At 41.3% G+C, this 27776-nt stretch overlaps 1 protein-coding gene and 1 long non-coding RNA gene across 5 annotated transcripts in view; one reads left to right on the top strand and one right to left on the bottom strand.

The window, feature by feature from the left end:
- CTNNA2 (catenin alpha 2) overlaps positions 1-27776 on the top strand; it is a 1291223-nt gene that overhangs the window by 840360 nt on the left and 423087 nt on the right. The window lies entirely within an intron of this gene.
- Positions 7829-10620, bottom strand: LOC145547319 (uncharacterized). The gene is made up of 2 exons (XR_014083730.1): positions 10469-10620; positions 7829-8366 (listed from the first exon to the last, which is right to left on the bottom strand). It is a non-coding gene; the product is annotated as an uncharacterized LOC145547319 (long non-coding RNA).

Here is a 27776-nt window from a genome sequence, read left to right on the forward strand (position 1 = left end):
GATACTAAAGCTGAAGCTCCAATATTTTGACCAACTGATGTGAAGAACTGACTCATTGGAAAAGACCCTGATACTGGGAAAGATTGAGGGCAGGAGGAGAAGGGAATGACAGAAGATGAGATGGTTAGATGGCATCGCCGACTCAATGGCCATGAATCTAAGTGAACTCTGGCAGATAGTGAAGGACAGGGAATCGTGGCATGCTGCAGTTCATGGGGTTGCAAAGAGTCAGGACTTAGTGACTGAATAACAACAGCAAGCATTCCTGGGCCAGAAAGAAACGGTGTGGCTCTGGATAGCATAACTGCATATCAAAGGCTTGCTCCTAGAGAGGTCTTTGGCTATCTTTTTCTGGCTAGCTCAAACAGTAGACAATGTACCCATGATGTGGGAGAACTGGGCTTGATCCCTGGGTCAGGAAGATCCCCTGGAGAAGGGCATGGCAACCCACTCCAGTATTCTTGCCTGGAGAATTCCATGGACAGAGAGCCTGGCAGGCTACAGTCTATGGGGTCGCAAAGAGTCAAACACAACCGAGCGACTAACACTTTCACTTTCACAAAAATCAACTAGCTCTGGGAGGAGCAGTCTCTCCCCAGCTAAAGTGTTTGCTTTAAGATATCAAAATACCAAATACTAAATAAATAAATAAAATATTTAAAACATATATTCTATGGGCACAATGACACTTGTCTACAGGTTTGTGAATCTATGAGTGGAATGAGGAGTTACTCCAAGGGAGATAAATGTAGGAAGCAAAAAAATTAAGGTAGGCCAGACAGCATAATAAGTTAAATACTCACTACTATTGCTTAGATTTGAGGCTTGCAATTAGTCTGTGCTCTGTGAGAAAAACACACAGATTTTAAAAATATGTTAAGTTATATGTGGTATATGTATTAAGAGCAAAGAGGAGACCAGGGATTGGGGCCTGGAAAACACACATGTCTGAAGGGGCAGGTTGAGGAGGAGGGAATGGAGAAGAAGTAGTCAAGTTAGAAGGAAAACCTGTAGAAACAGGGACAAATTACAAGGGAAGGATGGAGAAAGCTTCAAGATCTTGGTGAAGGTCAAGAACTCGATTACAAGGTTCAGACAGTTCAGATAATGGGAGGGTGAGAATGAGATGCAGAGGCTGGTGCCTGGTGTGTTCAGTAGAGACCAGAGCATTAAACTGGGGAATATGGGACACCTTGTCGTTGATGTTGTTGTTCAGTTGCTCAGTCATAGCTGACTCTTTGCCACCCCGTGGACCATAGCCCACCAGGCTCCTCTGTCCATGGGATTTCCCAGGCAAGAATACTGCAGTGGGTTGTCATTTTCTCCTCCAGGGAAACTGCCCAATCCAGGCACTGAACCTATGTCTCCTGAATTGGTAGGTGGATTCTTTACTGCTGAGCCACCAAGGAAGCCTGTTTCCAATAGCAACCATAATAACTAAGTAACTTTGATCAATATATTTAGGTCTCAGTTTCTTCACCCTTTAAATGAGGAGGCTGGAGACTTGACCTCTTGGAAATCTGCAAGCCCCACCATTTTCTAATCATCTCCCTCTTCTAATCAATCAATCTCCCCTGTGCACCTCCCCCACCTGCCTGATCATGGACCCGTCCCATACTTCCAGACCTTAAAGTTTGTCAGTTTGTCTGTCCAACATCATACCTTGAACCAGTCAACCTTATGTGACTGGAGAGGTAGCTCAAAGTGTCTTTTGCTTTTTTTCTTATCCCCTTCTAATCATACAGTTCTGGTTTCTCAAGCCCTGCATACATGCATGCTAAGTTGCTTCAGTCGTGTCCAACTCTTCGCAACCCTATGGACCTTGGCCTGCCAGACTCCTCTGTCCATGGGACTCTCCAGGAAGAATACTGGAGTGGGTTGCCGTGCCCTCCTCCAGGGATCTTTCCAATTCAGGGATCAAACCCTCATCTCTTATGTCTCCTGCATTGCCAGGAAGGTTCTTTACTGCTAGCACCACCTGGGAAGCTCTTCTCAAACCCTACTCATCCCTTTCTTCTATTTGAGAATTCTCTATGCTGTCTTTCCTAAGTCATTTATGTCCAGCTTTCTGATCCCTTACAAATAAATTTTCTTTGGCATGTACAAAACACTCACCCATAAGCTTGTGTAACATATTACATAGAGGGGGTATCCTAGATTTAATAAGTCCTGAAGTCTAGAGGAAAATAAAATTAGAAAAAGTAAATGGATTCTTATATTGGTTGAACACCGGAAACTCAGAATAAATATCCCAAGTGGTCTCACTCTGCAGGTTATTGAAATCTAGAATTTTTCACTGGAGCAATCTGCATGTTAGAATTGTACAAGTCCTTTAAATTTTGCACTTATAATTTATAATTTTTTTTTCTCTTTTTTGGGGGGTGGTTTTCCAGGATTTAATTTCATATAGGGAACTGTGTCTATGTCTGTGACTTCTTTAGCTCTTCGAGGTATTGACTAACTTGGACTTCCCTGGTAGCTCTGCCTGGTAAAGAATCTGCCTGCCAATGCAGGAGACCCGGGTTCAATCCCTGGGTCAGGAAGATCCCCTGGAGGAGGGCATGGCAACCCACTCCAGTATTCTTGGCTGGGAAACCCCATGAACAGAGGAGCCTGGCGTGCTACTGTCCCTGGGGTCACAAAAGAGTCGGACATGACTTAGCGACTAAACAACAACAAATTGTCTAAGTACTCAGCGTGTCTGTTTCAGAGGATCACTCACCATTTGTGTCATAGCCTCTTTTTCACCCGGTCTGCTGAGCAGAGGCTCATCTTTCAGTTGGTTAGTAAGTTCTTGTCAAGATGGATGGACTTTTAGACTTATTCTGAAATGTTGCCTCTCTCCATCTGCTTTGGAAACAGCTCACAAATTCTTCTTGTTGTTTCAGATGTGATCATCAATCTCCTGCCAGAGGAAATTAAGAACTGTTCTTTGTTTGTTGGGCAGAAGAGGTTCTGGAGTTCTGACCCCTAATTTGTTTCTCATTCTTTGCGCTTTGCCTGTAGCATCTGACTCAGGATTTGCAGTCTTCTTTCATTTCTTGAAACTCATGGTCTTAAAATTGGTTTGATCCCACGACCATCCCATTTCGGCAGATCTATTAACAAACAAACAAATACAACCACTCTGTAGCCTAGCTCTCGTCTGCCATCTTCCAACCACTGTTATATCCCTGGAGGGTGTCTCTGAGCTGCCACTGGTCGGATACTTGATACTTGCCCCAGGGGATGTGCCATGTCTCTTGGTAAAGGTGGTTGTAATTGACTGGCTCTCTTCCCACTTCCAGTGGTGGTGACTATGTCTCTAGAACATAGGCTATTGTTCCCTAGAATGAAGAGAAATCACTAAAAGCTGTATCACAGCCAGTTTATGCAGTGAAACAAGGTTTCTTCAAGTACTTAAGAAAAAATTATTTAATGAGTAAAGCACCTGAACTTTGATTCTCATTAGCATTGTGACTGATGAAGAAATAATAGTGGCAAAGGAAGATTGTCTGATAAAAGAGGAAATCCATATAATTTTCCATGCTGAACACTGTGACTGCACTGGAAAGTGGCAGAACCTGGATGTCTTTTCTGATCAGAGTCTTGACAGAGGATCCCCCAGCACCTTTCTCACCTCCATCACCAGTGGCTCCATGGGCAGAAATGGTGATGATGTGGGTTTTATTTCGATGGCATATGGCATATTCTTGTCTCTACAAAGTAACCTATCAGGCAAGACAAACTGAAACCCAGAGACGATGTGTTAGAGGCCAAGTTCAGCGTCATGATTCTCCTTATTTCATGTCTCTTTTCTCATGTATCTTTCCACTATAGCACAGTTTAGTTTTGGAGAACTTGCAAGAGCATTGAGACCAACCCCTCTTTGGACAGGGTATGGATCGCTCAAGATTGCAGAGTTAGTTATTAGCAGATCCAGGGCCAGGATTCAGGCCTCCTTAGTTCCTATCCAAGCTATCTCACCACATTGCTAAGCAAAGGAAGCCCTTAGGGAATGAGACAAAGACACTAGGATACTATTTATTAAGGAGTTAATAGTATAATCATCATTACCACTGACTGAGCACATTCTATATGCCCAGCACTTTTCTAAAGCTTGCAAGTTGTTTTAATTTCATCTTTACCAACAGACTCTTAAGTAGGTATCATTGTCATCTTTTTTAAAAAAAGGAAATTGAGATGCAGTAGGCTTGATAGCTGGATCAAACTCACACAGTAAGTCATGGATTACAGATTCAAATCTGTATCTGTGGATTCTACAATACATATTCTTTTGATTTTTAAAGGTGTTTTTTGATGTGGACCATTTTTTTAAAAAGTCTTTATTGAATTTATTACGATATTGCTTGTTTTATGTTTTGGTTTTTTTTGGCCTCGAGGCATGTGGGATCTTAGTTCCCTGACCAGGGATCGAACCTGCACCCCCTGCATTGGAATGCAAAATCTTAACCACTGGACCGCCAGGGAAGTCCATACAGTACATATTCCTAACTCCTGTACTCTGCTGCCTGTAAACATCCTTGCATGTTATGCATAGTTGTGATCATTTGTTCATGCAGTTTTGTAACCTGCTTTTTTAATGAGGCATTACTTGTTATTAACAGCCATAAGCATCCTTGTTATTAAAAATTCTTCCTAATCACTGTATTACTAGCTTTAAGTCTTACATCTCTTCTCTTTCTTTACATTGTCTGTTTTTTCGGGTTCCTTAATGTTCTCCTCCTATTCTTTTTACTCCATGTATTGTGTTGTATTTCTGTGCTTTTCTGAAGCAATTTGCAGTTAGACCTCTTGACTCTATCATTACTGGTTGTTGCCTTAGTATGTTTCAAATGCCTCTGTTAACTTATATTTAACTAATTATTCATGGCAGTAATTGGACAATGCCCCAGCCCTACTTCCCCACTATGTTAGATGAACAGTTTGCTTTCTCATTTCCTTTTTTCATGCTCTTTCCTAGCCTCTGTGTATTTAACCTGAGATTCAAACAAATTTTTTACAACTGTATCATTCCTATCACAAGATGTGATCTCTCTCTCTCGCCATCCATGTATCTGTCTCCAAGTGTGTGTGCATGCATGGATGTGTGTGTGTGTGTGTGTGTGTGTGTGTGTGTGTGTGTGTGTGTGTTCTAAGGAATCTGCAATGCATTAAACTTGAATGACTACAGAGACCACATGAGCTGTCCAACAGGTAGAGGAGGGAAAGGCTAGCCGCTCAGGAGTCACCAACCTTATAGATATCCCTTTAATAACCACGAGCACACAACACACCGTGGAAGGCTACGGAGACTGCAGAGATTTCCAAGGTAGTATGTAAAAAGACAATGAAAATAGAAGAGGCTGACTATGAGACTGTAATGAACACCAATATTTTAGAGGCCAGGGACAGAGAATAAGAAAAAGTAGTCAGAATGTTTGGAGAGAAACCGAGGGAAATGAGCCACGCAATTCAGTGGAGCCGAGAGTTTAAGGAAGGTAGGGATGCTTTGGAGAACATGCCTGGAAAGTGTCCCCTAGATTTGATGCTTTAAGCCAGGGGACACTTGAGGAAGAGAAGTACCATTGGGATAACTAACATACAGGATACAGGGTGTGGCTAAGGACCAAATACAAGTACAGAGGCAACCTGTTCCTTCTCTCTGTGACAGTCAGTAGGCTGAGCTTCTAGTACTGACTCCAGCAAGTTACCTTGGGCAATATGTCATTTTTCTGAGCCTCAGTTTCTACTGAGGGAATAGATTACATAGCATCTAGAAATAATCCAAGTCTAATGCTATGTGCTATGATATCTGATAGACAGATATCTTATCTTAATATCTGGTAGATATTAAGTTTTCTCCAACCAGCCAAGACAAATACTTCAAAGGGAAACATCAACCCTAAAGTGGTTCTCAATTGTGAGCAAACTAAGGCTTAAAGGAGGTCAAATATCTGGGTTCCTGCATATTGCTGTTGATAACCTGGTTGTTCTGATATCTTAATTTTAGTCATGAAAGGTTAGTAAATAGTACAGCCTTTTAATAGAGGCTTCCCAGGTGGTGCAGTGGTAAAGAACCCAACTGCCAATGGGGGAGACCTGGGTTCAATCCCGAGGTTGAGGAGATCCCCTGGAGAAGGAAATGGCAACCCACTCAAGTGTTCTTTCCTGGGAAATCCCATGAACAGAGGAGCCTGGCAGACTACAGTCCACGGGGTCGCAAAGAGTTGGGCACAACTCAGCATGCATACACACACATAGCTTTTTAATATCTCATCAGAAGTATTTCTTCCCATCTGTTTGTAGATACATTTAAGCAAGTCCTCAGGAGCAGGAATTATTAGCACCTGTACCTTGGTATCCATGTTGATTATGTGCCAACTGTGTAGCATACCGGGCACATGCCTTGCACTTTCTATTTTGGTTTCTTCATCCTTAAAATGAAAATCGTCAAATAAAAATGATTTTAACAACTATCCACTTGGTACCGCAAAGAGGGTTTTCTGAAACAGTTCAGCTTCTTGACACCCAATCCTATTTGATGGATCCACCCCCATCACTGTCTCCTACTCGGAAACAACCCCCTCCCCTATATGAGAAATGGCAGTCCATGCAGAGGACGAAACCTTGACTGAGTTCCACCCAACTCCAGTGAAAACCAGGAAAAATTCAGGTGGACTCCTGCTGAACCAAATAGACTGACTAGCCCCAGTACATTCTAAAGAAAGCCAGCCAAGTGCAAACTAACTTTCTACATGTAGTACAATTTCCCAAAGAGGGAGCCAGGATCTTCTGATCCAATTGTCTCTTTCTTTGTTACTGAATGAGTGTTTATTTCTAATTTCTCAGAAGGCTGCACAGAAAAGGAAATCCCAGAGAGCAAAAACTGCTTTGGGTTCTGCATCCATCTGGTTACCTGGGAAAGGCCACAACCTGGAAGCATTTAAGAGCATTAAAGATAACAGCTTTTCCTTTTAATGCTTGAGAATAGCCAAAAATTCACAAGAAAATTGCCTTCACATTTTAAAAGTGTTATCCTATTAATAAACTTACAGATAAAATGTCAAAATTACAAATGGCTCAAGCACTCTTCTTTATGATTAATTTTCAGTCAAAAGAATTTGATTTAATCCACATCATTGCTTACAATTTGTAAAATTTTGTTTATATAATCATCAGACTTAAACTGTCTTGAACCAGCTCCACTGGGTACCCTCAGCACTTTGCTGGTCCCAGTGGCCACTCTGATATTTAAAATATTCCTCTGTACACTATAATCGTTTATGAATACTTCTCTATGTTGCACTATTTGGGCAGCTCTTGAAGATAAGGGACTAAGTCTCATTTATTTACCTTTGTGTATCCTCTTAATATCTAGAATAGAATCTTGTATGTCAAAACCGCTCAATAAATATTTGCTGGATTACTAAACTCTAAGGAGGGGTTAGTATTAATAGGATAATTTAAATACTTGCTCGTTTGGCTGTATGCTTAATCTCTATGCCTTTACTTTTCTGTTTAATAACATCCCATTCCTCCTACTTTCTGAGGTACCAGCTAGAATCTTGGCTGTGTAATGCTTGGTTCTTTAGAAATCAAAGTTCTTGGCTCAGCCTCTTGGGTTGTCCTGCCTTTTATAGGTGCTGTAAATTTGATCACCATCAAGAGCTGTTAAACAACATGCAGTGATAAAAATAGTTCCCTTTGCTGACATTAGGTGTTTTCTAAAACAACTCGATAAATTCTGGTCAACAGAGACCCTGTGTGATTTCAAAAGTCAGAAAGCAAGCCGTTGACACATATCTAGGTAGATAGAAAAAAAAAATCACTCTGTAGTTCTCAGAAATGTATCTTGGGTGCTTTTTATTATGACTAGTGGCTGACTTTGCCTTCACTCTCTGGTATTATAATAGAACTTATGCAAGCTCACGAGGTTACAAGAGGCTTTGTAGGAGGTGACTTGTTTGCAAGGTGATGTATGCAGGAGGCATAATGGGTAGGGTGGGTGGGAAAGGTAAGTCGGTGAGTTTTGCAAAGAAGAAATTTGATTTTAAATTTAGGAAGAAGTATCACGATGTTGGTAACCACAAGGGAGCCCTGGCCTTAAAATAAGACCTGGAAGCAAGAACTACTGACAGTTCCTCTCCTTCCTTTCACTTTCTACTCTAATTCTAATTGAATATAGTTGTAATTCCATTTCCTCAAGCTGCAGTTTTTTCATTGTTCTTCTCTTTGTTGCTTGTCATATTGAATCCAGTCCAACTCAAAGTGGAAAAACACACCAAACTGGAAGTGAAGAAGTCAGGCATCTAGTTTCCCTCTGTGTCTACCCAGGCTCATAAACTTGAAGCAGTCATGCAACCATCCTGGAGCTCTTGTCTTTCCTTGAAAAAACAAGAGGATATTTCACATGACCTTTTTTTTATAATAGAATTTTTTTTTCTAATTTGATTTTATTAAAGGATGGTTGATTTACATTGTTGTGCTAATTTCTGCTCTACAGCAAAGTGGGTCAGTTATACACATTTATACATTCTTTTTAAGTGTTATTTTACATCATGGTTTGCCCCAGGATACTGAATATAGTTTCTTGTACTATGCAAGTAGGAACCTTGTTGTTTATCCATTCGAAAAATAATAGTTTGCATTTACTAACTCAAAACTCCCAGTTCCCCTTGGCAACCACAAGTCTGTTCTCTACGTCTGTGAGTCAACAGATGAATGGATAAAGATGTGGTATATGTGTGTGTGTATATATATATATATGAAATACTACTTAGCCATAAAAAAGAATGAAATAATACCATTTGCAGCAACATGGATGCAATTAGAGATTATCATACCTAATGAAGTAAGACAGAAAGACAAATACAATATGAAATCATTTATATGTGAAATCTAAAATATGGCACAAATGAACCTACTTATAAAACAGAAACAGGTGCACATGACTTTTAAGATAACTCTCTCTCTAAATCTAACAGACACCTTGATTTGTGTTTGAGGTGCTGCTATTCCTGCTATTCCTCTTGACTTCCCAGATTTTCTAGCCTCATTTCATATTAGTACAGATCATTTTGCATGCACATGGTATTTCTTTAATTATCTTTGGAATCTATATTAACCATAATATAGATATCTATTAATAGATAATCTATAATATAGATAATAACTATAGATTAACTATATTAACTATATTTGGAATCTTTTTAGTAGAGTTTGGGCTCTCTACTTTCATCTCGCTCACTTTTCATGTTCCTGATTTTCCTTACCTTCTAGGTCCATGTACAAGGTTGAGTCTGCATGTTCATCTACCTGCTGTTCTTTTGCACTTGCTCGGTTATAACATATGTATCTCCTCCCCCATCTCTCAAACTTCCCCATCCTCTCTCCTCAGCCTCTTTCCTTTGCAACCTTCCTCAAACAGTATCTCTTATTTCAAGATTTGCTTCAGTGACATCTCTTTCAAAAGCTAATTTGAGTCATGCATTGTGAAAGCATCGTTGTAAATTGAGCTTATTCAGGAAGGACTTCACTGATAGTCAAGAGCTGTAAGATTCTGGCCCCAGCTCTGCTTTAACAACAAGGTTATTGGCATCTTTGGGTCTTGTTTCCCTACTTTTGTGTAGTGCTTGTTGATAGGCTGGGGATGAGGCACATTAGAGAATGTACTCTCAGACATCTTCGAGAGCAGATAAAGAATATAACAGTGAACAGGCCTGGGGTAAGAGCATTGAGAGGATTGAAGACTGAGGTTAATTCGCAAGGTATTCCTTTATTTCTTTTTAAAAGTAATTTGCATGCCAAACCAAACATTCTTGCCAGTTGAATACAAACACTAGGCCACTGGTATGCAGGCTCTGAATTAGGTGGTCTCTATGATGGTTTAGTAGCTAAGTCGTGTCCAACTCTTGTGACTTCATGGACTATAGCCCTCCATCCTCTGTCCATAGGATTTCTCAGGCAAGCATACTAGAGTGGGTTGTCATTCCCTTCTCTAGGGGATCTTCCCAACCCAGGGATCGAACCCAGCTCTCCTGCCTTACAGACTCTTTACTGGCTGAGTCACTAAGGAAAGTGGCCTCTATGGTTTCTTTCAATTCTAATTCAGTCCTTGAGTATCTGTTTTTCTATGACTGTATCTCTGCTAAATGTATTCTTGTATGTGTGAAAGAAAGTGAAAGTGAAGTCGCTCAGTCGTGTCCAACTCTTTGGGATCCCATGGACTGTAGCCCATGATGCTCCTCCATCCATGGAATTTTCCAGGCAAGAGTACTGGAGTGGGTTGCCATTTCCTTCTCCAGAGGATCTTCCCCACTCAGGGATCGAACCGGGGTCTCCCGTATTGCAAGCAGATACTTTTACCATCTAAGCCACGAGGGAAGCTCTTTGTAAGATTTTTCTTAAACCACTTCATCTGTCTTGACTCTTGACTCATATATTATTGGCATGCATTATTCATTTTATAAGCCCTGATAACACCTACCACATGCTTCTGCCTACACTGATTCTCAGTACAAAGACTGCTGAAATTTGCATTGAAGATGGCTAGAAGTTAAGAGTTGAGAAGACTTAGAAAAAATAAGAAGGAAAGAATGGAGCAAAAGTATTTAACACAGAGTAAGAAGGCACTGTAATAGAGAGGCCAATGCAGTAGCTGCTACCTGGTAACTATATTGAATCTATTCTATGACTTCACAGTAGAACAGTTTTCTGGAGCTGAGCTAGTGATGGCTTGGCCCAGTGTTTCCCAAAATGGGGAGCCAAGGTGGTAGACGGCACCCTTTTACTATAACAGCCAAGTGTTTTATCATGTGTTGAAACTATTTCTGTGTATTTTAATGTGTGATTTCCCATTTATAGAAGTAATAGAGTTTTCTTACTAAATTTAGAAAAATATCCATTAAATTATAGGGTGGGTAGTCTATGGATTTAACACAAATCATGAAGATACTATTTAAACTACTAGGTTTTAAGAAATCCCTTAGTTTTTCAAAGGAAGAAACTGACTTGTCAGAGATCACACCATGAGTGATTGGCAGAAATGGGCTAAATCCCAGGTGCACTACAGAGGGTCTGGGGAGTGGGTGCCGTACCCAGTCTGTGACTTGGGCTGATTTCATATTCCTTCTCTTATTCTGCTATGCATGTGAAAGTTGGACGTAAGCCCAAACTCCCAGGACTGTCCTGAACATAGCTGTGAAATGGCCCTGACACAGTGTGGGTGTTCCATAAATGTATGACTCCCTTCCCCACACGCCAGCCTTCCTTAGTCACAGATCAGTTTTCTTTCCAGTCTTCTGAGCACATCCGTTTCTCGGTTCTTTCATGATTTACAGAATATTCAGATACATCTTACATTTGTGTTGCCCTTTCAAAATAATTTCACCGACAGCATCAGTTTGAATCCTCCCCTGATGAGTAACAGAAAGCATTATTACCCCCATTCTCTTTTTAGGAGAAGTAAGCCCAAGCCACCGTGGTCACACAGTGATTCAATAAGGATAGGGACGCCTCACTCACAGCTGACTGCCGTTCCTTCTCTATTCCTCTCTCTCTCAGAAAGGAAAATACAGACTGATCTACATGAAGCTTAATTTCTGGATTTCAGTCCTATATTTATATTTCATAACACTGAACTCTTTCAAATCGATTTTCTTGTTTGTAGTGAATTGTCCTGGGAGGCAAATGACTAACTTGTTTCAAAGAGAAAATTTGCCTACCAGACTCTCGTGCCATTTTTTGAGATTCAGTACTTCTCCTGTCACCTCTCCTCCATTCGCCTCACATTTTGTCATGTCTGAATAAGATGACTCACATTCTCTGAGAGAAAGATGATGCTTTTAAAAGAATGCTACATTGGCAACCTAAGAGGCTCACGACTCTTCTAGGAAAGCACAGATTAATTTAGCTAAAGTGTATATGTGTATGTGTGTATACTACAATATAGTATATGGTGTATTTACTTTGTATATAGATAGCATGTGTATATATATGTATATATGTATGCATGTATACTGTAAGCAGTATTTTAGATTTATGATGCTCATTGGTGTTAGCTGAAATGGCATACCTCCGCCATTGTCTTTTAACGTCCAGGAGAATGCCAGAACTTTTCCCTCATGAAATACAAGTCCTTTGAAAACTGCACCTTTTTGCCACCCTTTCCCCACACAAGTGGAATGTTCCCAAGAGCTTTAGACTCTGCTTGTGCCCACTTTTTAATACATTTGTGTCAGCAGTACTACCACTTTATTAAATGAAGCTGTTTCAATGTGGCTGGGAATGCATTAAGTGCAGCAAGCTTTCTAATCACAGCGAGCTGGCAGCGGCTGTGCTATCTGTAGCTGGTTACCCGCCACCCTCGTTTTATTAATGGGCTTCCTTTGCGAGGGATGAGACGCAGTGTTTTCAGAAATCCATTAAATGGCACGGCCCTCAGCCATACAGTGTGAATGCAATTCTCATCCACTGTGTCAAGGGATGTTCTTCCCAAGACTATATGCACAGGCTCTATCTACCCAGCCCCGTTCTCTCACACACTCTGCGTTTTCGGTCTTGCACCTAAGTCCGTTTGCTCATGGATGTTTTAGTGGCTCCTCTAAGCTGGTTTCATCTCCCTGAAAGTTGAGTCAGCTGTGACACATTGAAATACAAAGTCATTAGAAGCTAAGAGAATGTGACCAAAAAATGGCCTTTCTTTCCAAGAAAGCATTCAGGTTTCTTCAGGAAACTCCTTGGGACTTTGCTCATATTACATCTGATACCCCATTTACAAGAAACCCCCCTTTCTGCTTAGAAGCTGGCTGCCTATTCAAGTTATCCGTTAAACTTCCAAGTAGGGGCGTGACTCACTCTGGCCATCCCTTGAAAGTGCTCGGTCAGCCTCTTACTTGAACAACTTCACTAAAGCATGATTATCCAGGTGTGCAGGAAGGCCAGGTCCATCATTGGAAGCTTAGAATTGTATCAGCACACTTCTTTATTAAGCAGAAACTTAAAAAAAGTAGAAACTTTAAAAAAGAAGAATTTTGCTGAAGTCAGACACAGGGCAGATTCTTACACAGTTGTGGTTAATCTACTGATACAAGCTGAACAACAGTAACTGCAGGAAGCTGACCTCTGAATTAATAACACCAGTTGTTCTCTCCTGGGCTCAGAATAGAAAATGTCCATCTGTCTAGAATGTCCGGTTTGCTCAAGAAGGGTCCTTTCAACAAACATTTTATTGAGCTTTTTTGCCAAGCATGACCTCACTCAAATTGAAACTATGACTATGACCCAGGATTTCCTTTTTAGTTAACATGGACATATCATGTTGAAAGATAGATCATTTATATACTCTGGAAAGTTCTGAGGTTTCAGATACACCAGTATGAGTCCATTTTACTCCTCATTGCAGCCTTCTCTTGATTCTGTGCTTCTGCTTCCTTCTTATCCATATTTTCTGCCTCTTCTTAATTCTGAGATAGGTGGTTATATTTCAAAAAGCATGTAAAATATATGTGTATATATGAATACATAAATGCAAATATATATACAAATATATGATAATTTGGAGTCAGAATCTTGATTGTTAGACATAAAATTATCTTGTATTGGCCATTGTATAACCATTGTATAACCAACATAACATTGGTTATGTTATTGCCAGAAAGTCATTGAATTCATCTTTAAAGTGAGAATAATAAGGAGACCTACCTCAGAGCATCACCACAGGGAAGAAATTCTGAGATGATACACATGATGAAAGAACTTTTTAATATATAAAAGAATCTTGTGAATGTTAATGGCTGTCTTTTTGCTATCAGAGAGGGCAGATAGAAAAGAGGGCAATTCATCACATGCAGTGGTAAAGAACCTGCCTGCCAATGCAGGAGATGTAGGAGACACAGATTTGATACCTGGATCAGGAAGATCCCCTGGAGAAAGAAATGACAACCCACTCCAGTATTCTTGCCTGGAAAATCCTGTGGACAGAGTGGCCAGGTGGGCTACAGTCCATGGGGTCACATGAATACACATCACATTTTGTGGCCTGGGTGTGTCTACTTAGTGTGCATGGCAGGGAAAGAAGGCCAAAAGCAGGTCTTCAAAGAGGAATTTCAATGAATATGTGATGCATCGATCTGAATGTCAGCAGATGTTCCCAGATATGGATGTATGAGAGGATTCAGTGTGAAACCCATGCTTACTCTAACCCAGCCAGCCAGTTTCTGGACAGTGAGTTACTGTGTACGACGCAACTCAGTCGTCAATGAATCCTATGCATCTGTCTTCTCTAGCATTCAGTCTCAGGTGTGTTATGACTCTGCCTTTGGCATTTTGTCAGGAATAAGCAATAAGTGAACAAGGAGACCAGAGGTCAGTGTCCATGAATATAGACATGCGTATGGTGAAATTTGCATTCTAAATTTTATTTGCATCCAGAAAGTGAGTCCAGAGTCCCAAGAGACAGTAACCCCTTCTGTCATAAAAATTAATCATTGTCACATACAGTTGTATAGGTTGCACAGTGCATAAGGTTAGGGTCTATCAGGCATACCATAGATATCAGGGATTTGACAATTTTTAAGACAATTTTCCTAAAAGGTCTTTTCCTAGGAATCCAATGTTTTATAACATGTTTCTAATAGATGGAAGTAAAGTAAGGTGCTGTATGGGCCAACTAACAGAATAAATTTTTCTTGCTTTCAAGAGTTATATTCATTCTGATTTGAGCTCTGTATGTGAACTCTTCTTGGGCAGAGTAGCAGTCCATTCTTCTTCAGCTGCAGTGAGCAAAACTTTCTTGCAAAAATCTTTCAAGGTAAATCTTCAGGTTATTTTACACATGGGGAATTTGCAGCTATCCCTAAATAAAAGTAAATTCAGCATCTGAAGAGCCAGCTTAATGTGTTCAACCTGTGTTCACTGAGCCTGTTCTAAAGGAAGTAGAAGACAGAGTCCCCAGACATACAGTAGTGCCAAAGCAGAATGCAGTTCAGGTTGTTGAGTGTCTGAGACTGAGTGCCATGGCAGAATTTATTACCAAAAGCAAGTTTGTCTGTTTTGAGGCCAAACAATACCAAAATGTCGGAGTTTGGACCAGAAAGAGGGTGATTGATTGCAGGGCCATGCAAGCATAAGGGGTGGCTCCTGGCACCAAACCCCAAACTCTCCAAAGCGTCTCAGGAAAGCATTTTTAAAGGCAAGGTGAAGGAGAGGGTAGTTGGTTGTTGCAAACTTCCTGTTGTAATCCTTTGTTATTGAAGCTGTCTGCATAGGTCAGGTCACAATGTTCCTGTAACCTCCAGCAAAACAAATGTTATTCTCTGTTCTGCAACTTTTTATCTCTATATGAATGGAAAGGAGTTATAACCTTAAAGGTCAGACTGAGGTAACATTCTTGATTCTAAGCAAAAGCAATAGAATGCAAAGGTAAAATACACACACACGAAAAATACTAAAGGTAAAAGAAACAGATCTAGTATGGAGTCAGATTTGTTCTTCCCTATTCAGTTCAGTTCAATTCAGTCACTTAGTCATGTCCGACTCTTTGCAACCCCATGGACTGCATCATGCCAGGCCTCCCTGTCCATCACCAACTCCTGGAGTTTACTCAAACTCATGTCCATTGAGTCAGTGATGCCATCCAACCATCTCATCCTTTGTCATCCTCTTCTTCTGCCTTCAGTCTTTCCTAGCATCAGAGTCTTTTCAAATGAGTCAGTTCTTCCCATCAGGTGGCCAAAGTATTAGAGTTTCAGCTTCAGCATCAGTCCTTCCAAAGAACACCCAGGACTCATCTCCTTTAGGATGGACTGGTTGGATCTCCTTGCAATCCAAGGGACTCTCAAGAGTCATTTTCAACACCACAGTTCAAAAGCATCAATTCTTCAGAGCTCAAATTTCTTTATGGTCCAACTCTCACATCTATACATGACTACTGGAAAAACCATATCCTTGACTAGACAGACCTTTGTTGGCAAAGTAATGTCTCTGCTTTTTAATATGCTGTCTAGGTTGGTCATAACTTTCCTTCCAAGGAGTAAGTGTCTTTTAATTTCATGGCTGCAATCACCATCTGCAGCAATTTTGGATCCCCCAAAAATAAAGTCTCTCACTGTTTCCACTGTTTCCCCATCTATTTGCCATGAAATGATGGGACCGGATGCCATGATCTTAGTTTTCTGAATGTTGAGCTTTAAGCCAACTTTTTCACTCTCCTCTTTCACTTTCCTCAAGAGGTTCTTTAGTTCTTCTTCATTTTCTGCCATAAGGGTGGTGTCATCTGCATATCTGAGGATATTGATGTTTCTCCCGGCAATCTTGATTCCAGCTTGTGCTTCATCCAGCCCAACATTTCTCGTGATGTACTCTGCATATAAGTTAAATAAGCATGGTGACAATATACAGCCTTGATGTACTCCTTTTCCTATTTGGAACCAGTCTGTTGTTCCATGCCCAGTTCTAACTGTTGCTTCCTGACCTGCATACAGATTTCTCAAGAGACAGGTCAGGTGATCTGGTATTCCCATTTCTTGCAGAATTTTCCACAGTTTATTGTGATCCACACCATCAAAGGCTTTGGCATAGTCAATAAAGCAGAAGTAGATGTTTTTCTGGAACTCTCTTGCTTTTTCAATGATCCAGCAGATGTTGGCAATTTGATCTCTGGTTCCTCTGCCTTTTCTAAAACCAGCTTGAACATCTGGAAGTTCACAGTTCATGTATTGTTGAAGCCTTGCTTGGAGAATTTTGAGCATTACTTTGCTAGCATGTGAGATGAGTGCAGTTGTGTGGTAGTTTGAGCATTCTTTGGCATTGCCTTTCTTTGGGATCAGAATGAAAACTGACCTTTTCCAGTCCTGTGGCCACTGCTGAGCTTTCCAAATTTGTTGGCATATTGAGTGCAGCACTTTCACACACAGCATCATCTTTTAGAATTTGAAATAGCTCAACTGGAATTCCATCACCTCCACTAGCTTTGTTCATAGTGATGCTTCCTAAGGCCCACTTGACTTCACATTCCAGGATGTCTGGCTCACAAATGGGAGGGAGGTGGTGGTGCTTGAACTAGAGGGGCTTAGGCAGGCTTGATCAGGGAGGGGGCTGTCTCACTGAATCATCTGTGATAAACAGACCATCCCCCAATTGCCAGACCTCATATGCTCTCAGGAGAGGCCCTGATACTTTCTCATGCAGTTTTCCATTGGAGGACTGCTTCCATTGAAGCATCTTTAGGGCGCATTTTCTCAGACATCACAGCCACAACCTGGAGGGAAGGTAGAGGGACCTCCCCCAGTCCCACACCCTGCTGGCCTCCTCTGTGAATGGGGAGGCGGTTAGTTACTGATAGAGCCTGGATTCCCCCACCAGGCAAGAAGACGCATGTTAAGTTAGGCAGGGCTGGCAGAGCCTTTGTGGAAAGGACTCTGCTGTAACCTCCTTTGCGTGCATGTGTGCTAAGTCACTTCAGTCGTATCAGATTCTGTGTGACCCTATGGACTGCAGCCAGCCAGGCTCCTCTGTCATGGGATTCCCAGGCAAGAATACTGGAATGGGTTGTTGTGCCCTCCTCCGGTGGATCTTCCCAACCCAGTGATGAAACCTGGGTCTCTTAGGTCTACCTGTATTGGCAGGTGGGTTCTTTACCACTAGCGCTACCTGGGTAAACTCCTTTACATCGAGGCAATTAGTGGTCATTGTGAATGTTGTTGGCATCATAATTAAGGCTACAGAGCAGGAGACCCCTGATGAAGGAGGAGAAATACCTGACTAATGTCTAGTCAGCAGCATTATGAGTGTCAACGCCAGAACTGGATGGGATTCAGGTTCTAAAACCCCATCGCTGCCTTTGTGTTGCCCTGGGATAGTCTTTAGAAGCTCCAGGTATGCCTGGCTCATGGCCAAATTGGACTTTCTCAATTCTGGCAAGAACCCTGACTACTGATTTTTGTGCCTGGCAGTGTCTAGACACTGGATAGCATTATACAGATTGGACTGGCCCATTTTGGGATGTTTTCCAACTCAGACATCATCCCTAACATTGACCCCACTTATTCCACTGCTGACTGAATGTCAGGATTTTGAGAAGATGCAAGCACAGCACCAGAGAGAGAGAGAATTTCACTGAGTAACTGTGGCTTGTGACATCTGCAAAGCCAAATTTTCTGCAGTAATTTGATCTTTCCCAGATCTTGCCCAACCTCTGATATATACTGAAAGAGGTCACAGGGGCACCTGAGCTGCCCTATACACTCCTATTCACAGTGGCCTTCCATCCTCTCCCATGAGCTCCTGCTCAAAGAAGGGGCTGCAGTGTGGTCCTAAGTGCCCCATTCTGCCCCTCTACCTAAGGGTCAATCCACTCATCAGATTCCCTGTGGGTCCCAAGGATGCACTTGAGACATACTGAAACCTGGGAATCTCCTTCGCTACAATTTTGTCTCAAACAAGATGTGTAATAGACTTCCTAAACTTCTTTTCAGCACCTTGTGACAAAAAGGATTAAGGTGTGATATAGAATATGCAGGTTTCAGGCTTCATTCCTCAACTAAGTTACTATGTAACAATGCACAGAGGAACTGATTCTTTCTCTTTAGTAAAATTTCTCCTAGATAAGTGGAAGAGCTGATAGGAGCATTAAATGAGATGATGGCTGTGCTGCTGGCTTGAGAAGTAAAAGGTGTGTTTCATAACTTTTGCAGGAGGAAATGGCAACCCACTCCAATATTCTTGCCTGGGAAATTCCATGGACAGAAGAGCCCGGTGGGCCATAGTCCATGGGGTCGCAGAGAATCAAACACAACTTTATAATCTTAGACCACAATATCTATATGTGACCAATAATAATGATGGCCTTGCTATGTTAAAATCTTACAGTACAGTCTTTGAAAAGTACAGTAGTACAGTACAACAGCTGGCATACAGGAGGTGGCATTGGGTGAACAGACAAGAAGGGTTACTGACTGGAGGAGGGAGAGGAGGTGCGAAGTGACAAAGCTGAAGAATCATCAGCAATAGGAGATGCAGGGCAAGCCGCGATTTTATTCATTCCTAACATTGATGGCACAGGTTCTGGTTTTTGCTGGAGACACTTCTACCTACCCTCTTGAAAAAACAATCCAGTGATGTCTGGGTAGTAACTCTTTTTTTCTCATCATAGATGACATGGTAGCACTGAATTGTGTTCTGAATGGCTGTAGCAACCTTCATGTATGTTCTGCTTGAGTCTTATGCCTCAAAAACCGAGTCTCCTCAAATAAAGAGAATCCCCTTGCAGTTCCTTGTATCGTGAATCACTTTGCTTCTCCAGTTACTTCTTCTTCCTCTTGTCCATCTTAATTCTTTCTCAGGGCCTCCAGTTCCATTAGGTCTTCATTAGTAAACTCTGCATGCTGCATGGCAGCAGTATGGTGCAGTAAAGTACACAAAAGCACAACCATTTGTAGAAGATCCATGCACAAGACAGTGTATATCAGACACATGAACTAACTTACATGATGGGGCAGGTGAATGCATGTTCACATTTTGCAAAGCTCACAACTTGCCAGTTCGTATATAGGGGACTTATTGTAATTAATAACGACAATGATGATAAAAATAGCAAAACTAATAATGACTACCTGAAAGATTAATGTTCTGTTAATCTGATAATGAGGGGATATGATGGAAGGTCAGCTGTCAGTATACGTTTTGTAGAAATGGTTTATGGAGCCATAGCACTGTTTCTCAAGGACTTTAATATCTGAAGAGATCTCATTTACTGGTGTCTAGAGCTCTGACTTGGCCTGGAGGTTCTAGGCTGACATAGTTAGGTCTTTTCTAGTCCTATAATTACAGGTAGTGTTTTCAGGAAACAGAGGCTCCATCTGTTTGTTTCCATCAATTGAAGAAACTTCACTTTTTTGTTTGGTTTTCTGGTGTGGTTCTATTTCAGAATGGGACTTTTAAAGTAACAGGTGTGACCTCACTAAGGTAAACCAATGGACTAAGTCAAAGAAACCAAGACTCAGGGATAGGTCAGAGGTTGGAAAATCGTTATTAGGTTCTCAGAGCAGGAAAGATAAGTCAGGTATGCAAGACAGCAAGGAGTAGAGCCCTTAGTAGTACATCACAGAGTTAGCAGAAAATTTAGATGTCCATTTGCTAACTTTATGTGATAAGCTCCATTTAGTCTATTTCGTGAAATCCCAAAGGGTGGGAAAAGTTGATAGTTGGCATTTGCATTATAGATTAAAGACATATACCTCACTTTTGGGCTTGCACATTTCCTGATATCTACCTGACCATTTCTTCCAAAATAATTAGTGACATTTAAAAAAAAAATGGGGGTGGGGGAGTCGCTCTGGGTCTTCATTGCTGTGCTCAGTTTTTCTCTAATTGCAGTGAGCAGAAGATGCTCTCCCTTGTGGTACATGGGCTTCTCACTGAGGTGGCTTCTCTGGAGCACAGGCTTTAGGCACTCAGGCTTCAGAAGTTGCAGCACACAGGCTCAGTAGTTGTGGCTCATGGGCTCTAGAGTGCAGACTCATTAGTTGTGACGCATGGGCTTAGTTGCTCCATGGTATGCGGAATCTTCCTGGACCAGAGTTCGAGCCCGTGCGGATTCTTATCCACTGTACCACCAGGGAAGTTCTTTAAATGGCATTTGTTACCAGCCAGACCCAGTGCAGGTCCTGAGGACCAACTGGTGAAGGGCGGACTCAGTCTCTGCTGTCATGGTTCTGACAGTGTAATGACTCAGCCAAGTGTCTGGTGGCACCATAGCTGCACCGTTCTAAACATTTGCAGTACTTGCTTTCCAAGCCTTACTTGGATTGCTTGGCTATATGTTAATTGTTCAGAGCAGGAAGCAATATTTTCTTCTTAGTTCACATATAAATGTGGCTCTCCGCAGATGACACAGGCACCTATAGAGTTAGCAGAAAATTTATATGTCCACTTGCTAACTTTATTTTTGTGTATGTGCTGCAAGTGTCAGCTCACCATTTTGCTAGTCAAACACATTTTGTAATGGGCTTTGGTAATTTAACTCCTAGGAATGGCTTGGTTACAGAACCCCATAAAAGTTTATTGACTTCTGCTTGCTGGCTTAGGTTGTAGGTTAGAATGTACCTCAGAAATTAGCTTCACTCAGTTTAATGACATCATTACTGAGTGGTTTGCGTGCTCTGAAGCACTTCCTAATATATTTCTAACACCAGTTTGTAGCTGTCATGAGCTATTTCTATGAAGTCAGAGAGGCAGGTTGTCTCCTTTAAATGGCCAAGACTTTTTAAAAAATGTTCCTAAAATAGGTTTCTCTTAATAGTATCCAGGTGGTTGGGGACCTTTGCTAGTAATATAGTTAGCGGTAACAATTTAAGTACTCTAGCCAACTTCAGTGCTATAAAAAGATCACTGTGTTAGTCAATGCTTATTCTAAGGGCAAATAAGTAGTGATTGCTCATAGCCATCTGAAAATTATATTTATGGTTTACATAAAACCAAAGGCAATAGATGTTGATGAATATTTATAGCCATTTATTAGTATGTATCTATCATCAAATGAACTCAATTTTCTCCCTATTCTTAAATAGGGTGTTTTAGAAGGACTGTTAACCCTTTTGTGGTTCCCTAAGACTTGTTATCACACCTAATTAATGGGCTGTATGTAATCTGGTGGCATCTGCTAAGCTAACTACTTGCTCTTCTGTTAGTGCACTGGAAACTTCAACTTCTGAAAAGGTGATTTTTAAAATAAAAGTAATAATTTTTCTTTTGATTATGAATACAGGGTAACTTTGAAAAATATGTATTACATAGGAATAAGTATCAAAATATCAATAGTAGTTCCCTCTAGGTGGTGGTAGGAACATAAATGAATTTTTAATGTTTTCTAGTTTTAGAATATGTATACTATATACTATACATAAATATATATATAACATATGCTCTGTGTGTATATATATATATATATATATATATATATACACACACACACACATACACATACATATGGGGCTTCCCAGGTGGCTCAGTGATAAAGAATCTGCCTGCCTGCCAATGCAGGAGATGTGAGTTCAATCCCTGGGTCTGGAAGATTCCCTGGAGAAGGAAATGGCAACCCACTCCAGTATTCTCGCCTGAGAAATCCCATGGACAAAGAAGCCTGATGGGCTACAGCCTATGGGGTGGCAAAAGAGTTGGACATGACTTAGCAACTGAACAATAAAAACAACTATGTATGTGTGTGTATATATATAGAGAGAGAGAGAGACAGAGACAGAGAAACTATTCTTCAATACATGTTTTCACTTATTTTATACTAATTATATATTTAGAAATATTTTCATTTTTGTATTCCTTCTGAGTACAACTTTAATTGGCTGCAGAGTGTTCTGTTCTATAGATTAACTACTACCCACTTCCTTGTTCTTAGGCATTTGGATATGTGTGTGTGTTAGTGGCTCAGTCATGTCTGACACTTTGCAACTCCATGGACTGTAGCCCACCAAGTTCCTCTCTCCATGCAAGAATAGTGGAGTGTGTTGCCATTTCCTCCTCCAGGGAATCTTCATTTACACATACTCATCTCATGCTCCATTGCCTTGGGGCTGCTTTATTATTTGTGAGAAAGGCCTCTGGAGGGTGTGACTGGGTAAGAGTTTTTTGTTGTTATTCAGTCACTCAGTCATTTCCAACTCTTTGCAACTCCATGGACTGCAGCACACCAGGCTTCTCTGTCCATCATCATCTCCTGGAGTTTGCTCAAACTCATGTCCATTGAGTTGGTGATGGCATTCAACCATCTCATCCTCTGTCATCCCCTTCTCCTCCTGCCTTCAATCTTCTCGGCATCAGGGTCTTTTCCAATAGCTGTGTCTTAACCAACCAGGTGAAAATATCAGTGCCATTCCCACTATCTTGTTGGCTGTATGCATGCGTGCTAAGTCTCTTCAGTCGTATCCAACTCTTTGCAACCCTATGGACTGTAGGCTATTAGGTTTCTCTATCCATGGGATTTCCCAGGCAAGAATACTGGAGTGGGTTGCCATTTCCTTCTCCAGGGGACCTTCCTGACCCAGGTGTTGAACCCACATCTTATGTCTCCTGCGTTAGCAGGCAGGTTCTTTACCACTAGCTCCACGTGGGAAGCCCATCTTGTTGGCTAGTTTCTATATACTTCCCTCTAATTATCAACACAACCTTAACTCAAGCTTCTGAAAGATTCTTAAGAACTAAAAATTAGGATACTCTGCAGAATTTTCAAATCCTAACAGAAAGACTGCCTAATCTGTCTGCAATAACAGCATTGACCAAGATTTAAAATAACATAATAGCTAACAAAAATTCCAATGTACCAGGCTTGCATTATCTAACCTGACCCTTTCCTTAGACTCTAATTTCAGAATTCTCTTTTGACTGTAGGTGGGAGGGTGTGTGCATAATTGCTCAATTGGTTTCTTGGTCCCTGTAGAATCTTCTTATTGATTTTCATTTGTTTCTATTTCACCTGATGGAGTCGAGGTGGTGGCAGAGATATTTTAAAATCTGTCTAACCTAAACACAGAAGGTTAGGTGTTATCTTGTTAAAACTGTTTTGTGCGTGAAAAAAAAAAGAAAAAGAAAATTGGAAAGGTTAGGAAAGTTGTACATGGCGAATTTCATTTTATGGATTGAGCCTAAAAAATTTTCAGTATGCTATCCACTAGTCACAGTAGGGACTTCTCTGGTGGCTCAGATGGTAAAGAATCTGCCTGCAATGCAGGAGACCTGGGTCCGTTCCCTGGGTTGGGAAGATCACTAGAGAAGAGAAAGGCTACCCACTCCAGTATTTTTGCCTGGAGATTTCCGTGGACAGAGGAGCATGGTCGGCTACAGTCCATGGGGTCACAAAGAGTTGGATGCAACTGAGCGACTGACACTTTCACTTTTCAGTCACAATAGACTACATTTAAATTAAGTGAAATTTAAAAGTCAGCTCTTCAGCCATTTTAGCTGCTTCATCATAAGTGTTTTATATCCATATGTGGTTAATGGCTACCATATAGTTACAGAAATTGCTACAGAAATGTTGTGGAACATTTCTATTATTGCAGAAAATTCTACTGGACAGCTTTGTTTAACCTCCAATCTAATACCGGTTCCACTATTCCACTGTAGTGCCTATTGAAACATTTTTCATAGCCACAGAATGCCTTCCAGAGCAACCCAGCTTTCTGTAACTTTGTGTGCATACCTTTTTAAAAGCAATGTATTATTGCATTCCAAAGACATACCTAGGATTATTAAATCATATTGTAATGTCACTTTACTTAAATTATCCACACAGGATGCATAATTACCACCTTAGGTCTTTTAATATACACTTCCCTTAATTTTGCATTTTTCTTAAACATATCAATTTGCACTTAACCATAAATAATAGAGTGCTTAGCTCATACATATCAATGAGAATCCCCTTCAGAAATGAAAGATTGCTTGCTTAATACCGAAGAATATTTTGGAGAACATCAAATCCCTTGACAGATGCTTGTTGCCACAAGGATTTATTTTCTTCTGCTTGTAACTAAAATAGCATCAATTGCATTTTGCTATTTAACAATATTGGAAGAGAAGGTTATAGCAAAATGATTTACAAATAGTAATTGCATTCCCCAGCTTACCTATTTCCATACATTAGCACAAAAAACTTAATCTGGATTTGGATATCAGGCCCAATGGTAACAATACTTGTATCTTCACCAATCACACAAGAAAGTATTTGCCTTGTATTGGGTGAAAATATATTACAAGTTGTTTCATGCCCTAACATTCACATTTTTTTTCCACTTAATTTTGACTTTACCCATTGGCAAAAGAAACATCTGTCTAGAAGTTGTGATTTCAGCACCTTGAATCCCCACCATTGTCTTCTTTATTGGTTAATGCCTGGAATTCCTTCTAAAAGTTCCATTTCTTTAACCATTCTTCATATCAAAATGAAAATATCTCTGGAGTAGGGTAGTATTATTAATAGAAAGTGATAATTCAGCTAGGACCTGAAGGATGTGTGTCAATTTTGTAAGTGGAAATCGGGAAGAGAGGACAGAGATGTGATAAGAGCTTTCCAAATGGAAGAAAAACATGTGCAAAGACATAGTGATCTCCCTGGGAGATATCAATGTTTGTGAAACTCCAGGTATGTAAAGGATAGCCCTGAAAATGAAATTGAAGAAATAATCCAAAGCCAAGTTAAGAAGGGCTCTGGTTGTATTTATAAGGCTTTTGAACTTTAGTTTACTAGCAGGAAGGGCGTTGCAAGAATTTTTAGCAGAGGAACACCGTGAAACCTTTGTGCATGTGAAAGGTTTCTCCAGCTACAATATGAAGGATAGATGGGAGAGATACCAGTTAGGCATTTTGTTGGTAAGACCAAAGTAAAAGATTTTGAATGTGAGAACAAGATGGTAGAAGTGGCATTGGAAATGGATAAGTGTACAGGGATTCAGGAGACATTTGGAAAGTACCCAGCCTTTCATCCTTCACCTATTTTAATATGAATGATTCAGAGTAGAGTCCTTGTGTTCTTTCTCAAACTTGTACATAGAGCACCTTTCTCTTACTACACTTGGATTTACTGCTGCTCCCACCTTCCTTATTTAGTCCAGTTAGTACACAGTATGTGCTAAATCGCTTCAGTCATGTCTGACTCTTTGTGACCCTATGGACTGTAGCCCGCCAGGCTCCTCTGTCCATGGGATTGTCTAGGCAAGAATGCTGGAGTGGTTGTCATTTCCTCCTCCAGGGGATCTTTCTGACTCAGGGATCGAACCGGCATCTCCTGCGTCTCCTGCATTGCAGGTGGATTCTTTACTGCTGAGCCACCGGGGAAGCCCTGTCCTCTACAGACACATAAACAATTGAGATGAGAGGAGAATGAGATAGTGTTTACCAAATCTGAAAATCATCTGGAGCTTTTGAGAAAAACAGGCTCTTTGATCCCAGCTATGGAGTTTCAGATTAACTAGGTCTTGATGGGATCTAGATATTTGTTTGTTGTTGTTGTTGTTGTGTGTTTTTGTTGTGTGTGTATGTGTGTGTGTGTGTGTGTGTGTGTGTTTACTTTCAGCTGATTCTGATGTCCAACCTGGTGTGTTAAACTATAGGCAGGGTTTCTAATTCTAACCTTAATCTTGTCTAACTCTATGATATCAATTAAGGCACTTAATTTTGAGGGTCTCATATGTCCCCATTTGAGAAATTACAGTACCAAAGTAGTTGATGCTGAGGTGGTATGCACCCATCAGTCATGGGGTTTACCTGGCTGAGGTCACTTTCTGGGTCATAACTAATTCCTCATCCTGGGAATAGAGTGTGTATTGTTTTTCCCCAAATGTATTACCTTGTATCTTTCATACTTATGGTCCCTGTCACACTACCTGGAGGGGTCCTCTCACATGGGGATTCTCCCTGTGGGCTGGGTGGGCACACAATGAGAGAAAACGAATGGCTGGTGCTATCGCCCACAGGCAAGCGTGGTCGAGAGGCCTCTGTGGAGCACAGATGGTGGTAGGTGGCTGAGGGTGTGTGGGGGGCTTTCTCGAGAAGCCTGTGGGCCAGCATCAGCTGTGGCCCTGCCTCTTGCCAGCTTTTCGCCTACGGATCCTCCTTGGTTTCTGAGCCACACCTCAGGTGTGCTACAAGCTTGTGATTCATTAAACAAGTTTTCTGTGTCCTCCTCTTCGATGGGGAGCTGGTAGGAATTTTTCTAGCTCGACAGTCAGCTCCCTCTTCCTTAACCACTATGGATAAAGAGTCATTGAGGCTCAGTATTTAAAAAAAAGATAATTTTTTTTCTCCATTTTGCTTCCTGACCGTACTTCATGGGAAGAAGTTGCTTGTGGAACCAGCAGTGCTGAACTGGGCTGCAAAGTGGATTAAAGGACCAGCCACTTATCCAGAATGAGACCCAGAGGCCAAACCTGATCAGTGCGGGGTCCTCCCACCTGCTTCCTAGTCCCTTGTGGATGTCCTCCCTTCTCAGCAGCAGTGCTCACCTGGGATTCTGCAAGATGAAGCCCTACTACCTTAAGGCATCTATAATGTGTAAGGGATTCATTTCTCCCCTGTAACTCTAGAATGGCATTATTTATGTACCATCCCTGGGAGAATTGAAAGTCACTTAAATCACTTTACGTGTTCTGAGGATCAAAGAGGAACCTAGCTGAGAAAGACCTGTGTCTGCTCCCCAGGGCCCCGAGGGGATACCACATTAGGATGTTTTCCCCTGAGGACTGTAGTGCTTTCTTTCATAATTATGGACTCCTCCTCCCAATGGCTCCCTATCCCTCTCTCCTTCCCCACCTCTACATCATCACCCCCCAACAACCCCACACCTTCCGGCAAGTTCTCAGAGGCTGTACAGTGCAGAAAGGAGACCTTGAATAGCACTCCCAGAATAGGGTAGGTTTAGCAGGGTGGAGAGTAGAAAGAGAGACGAAAACTAAAGGAAAGGACTGAGAAAGAGAATCGAGAACAAGACTGGCTTGTGCTGACAAAGAGCAAGAAGTTGGACCCGATACATGACACGGGCCTTCTCAGATGGCTCAGCGGTGAAGAATCCACCTGCCAATGCAGGACACATACGAGATGCTGGTTCAATCCCTGGGCCAGGAAGATCTTCTGGAGAAAGAAATGGCAACCCACTCCAGTATTCTTGCCTGGGAAATCCCATGGACAAAGGAGCCTGCTGGGCTACAGCCCTTATGCGGTCAGGTCACAAAGAGTCAAACATGACTTAGCCACTAAACCACTAAACAACAACAACAAATCCATGGCATACT

Source organism: Giraffa tippelskirchi, chromosome 4, assembly GCF_054371585.1.
Source record: "Giraffa tippelskirchi isolate mGirTip1 chromosome 4, T2T-mGirTip1v1.2.pri, whole genome shotgun sequence".
In the NCBI taxonomy this organism is placed as follows: domain Eukaryota; kingdom Metazoa; phylum Chordata; class Mammalia; order Artiodactyla; family Giraffidae; genus Giraffa; species Giraffa tippelskirchi.